Genomic DNA, 1524 nt, shown 5'->3' with positions numbered 1-1524 from the left:
CCGTTTAAAGAAAAAAAGAAAAGGAAAGGAAAAAAAAAAAAAAAAAATTAAACCAATATCCGGATAGCATATCGTTTCCCATAGGATTCTTTTTACTTGCAAACGAAGTTCAAGCAGAGAATAAAAAGCCACTTTGTTTTTCGAATCGATGTCAAGCGTTCGAGACCGAGGAAATATAACAGAGTATACCTTTCCCTTCGTTCGAGGAATTCTTCACGAGTCACAAAGGGTTAAAAGGTATTATTAAATATTCCGTTGGTACAAGTGGGGAAAGCCACTTAATCGGTAAGGGAGAATCGATGCGGTCACCGATCGATTTTACTCGTTTCAAGCACCCAATCGTTCCTCCTCAATTATCCTTATTTTTCTTTCCGATTCCTTCCTCCATTTCCTGTTATCGTTATCCTCGATATCGGCTACCCAATAATATATATATATATATTCGGGCAGATTTAATCACTTATCCTATCGTGTACGATTTTCCGGATATACGTTCGTTCGCGACATCCTTTGTTACAATTAATTACGTTTCACTCGTCATAATTTCTTCTCTTTGTTCAAACAATGAATGAACCAAAAATCTCCACTCCCCCCTCCCCCATTTTTTGAAAAACAAATTTCAAATAAAATCGCGGAAACGAGGATACGAGGAAAAGATACAATGTCATTCTAACTAATCATGCAAATAATATTATTCAAATTTTTACACGCTCTTCATAATTCACACGTATATGCAATTCAATTCGTTAATCATTATTCCATACGCGTATTACATACGAGATAAAAATATCTAGAATATTTCTTCTTCTTTTTAAACCATAACAACACGTAACAACTTCTCGAGACGAAATACAAGTGAGATGAATCGAGCACGAGCGAACAGAGTGGACTCGTTACGCAACAATGTGATCCGTCGATGGGCGAAAAAGAAGGAGGGGAGAGGACGGAAGAGGCGGAAGAGGGAGACGAAGCGGGAGGCAGATGGTGGATAGGAAGGATGTGCGGTTTTCCACATGTGTCGGCCGGTCGTCGAGGCCTGCTCGCCGCAAAACCGCGCCCGTTCGAGGAAGAAAGCGAGACCCCACGCTTCGAAACGGAAGTCACGACGACACGAGGAAGGGACACTTTCCTTAAGAAGGGATCGGTGGCGATTTAAGGACAATTAAAAGTGAACACGTGTCGGTGCACGCCATGCACAGGTGAGAAGTTTCCACGAGCAAGGGTTATTTACGGATCAAGGATTATGGTAATTGAGGGAAATCGAGCGCTTGCGAGCGAGTCGTAGAATGACTTTGCGAAGTTTGCGGAAATTCATTTGTTCGCGTGTTCGCGACTCGTGGAGATTTTGATCGATCGAGATATCGATTAAGTGGTGTCGTTTCTTGGACCGTGAGGTTGCCGTTTCGAGACGTTTTTTTCAAAATTATACGAATAATAATTGTAAGATTGTTCTGAATATATTCGTGATATATAGGTTTGTTCTTTTTTTAATATCGATCGATAATTAAATCGTATAGCCTAGTC

At 40.6% G+C, this 1524-nt stretch overlaps 1 protein-coding gene and 1 long non-coding RNA gene across 2 annotated transcripts in view; one reads left to right on the top strand and one right to left on the bottom strand.

The window, feature by feature from the left end:
• LOC102674723 (heterogeneous nuclear ribonucleoprotein K-like) overlaps positions 1 to 1524 on the bottom strand; it is a 62284-nt gene that overhangs the window by 18137 nt on the left and 42623 nt on the right. The window lies entirely within an intron of this gene.
• The window catches only part of LOC116186870, a 1889-nt gene continuing 1270 nt past the window's right edge, over positions 906 to 1524 (top strand). Inside the window, exon 1 of the long non-coding RNA XR_004151920.1 lies at positions 906 to 1176. This is a non-coding gene — a long non-coding RNA (uncharacterized LOC116186870). The remainder of the gene's footprint in view (positions 1177 to 1524) is intronic.

This window comes from Apis dorsata, unplaced genomic scaffold (genome assembly GCF_000469605.1).
Source record: "Apis dorsata unplaced genomic scaffold, Apis dorsata 1.3 scaffold_68, whole genome shotgun sequence".
NCBI classification, from domain to species: domain Eukaryota; kingdom Metazoa; phylum Arthropoda; class Insecta; order Hymenoptera; family Apidae; genus Apis; species Apis dorsata.
This window is presented reverse-complemented; position numbering and strand designations above follow the sequence as displayed.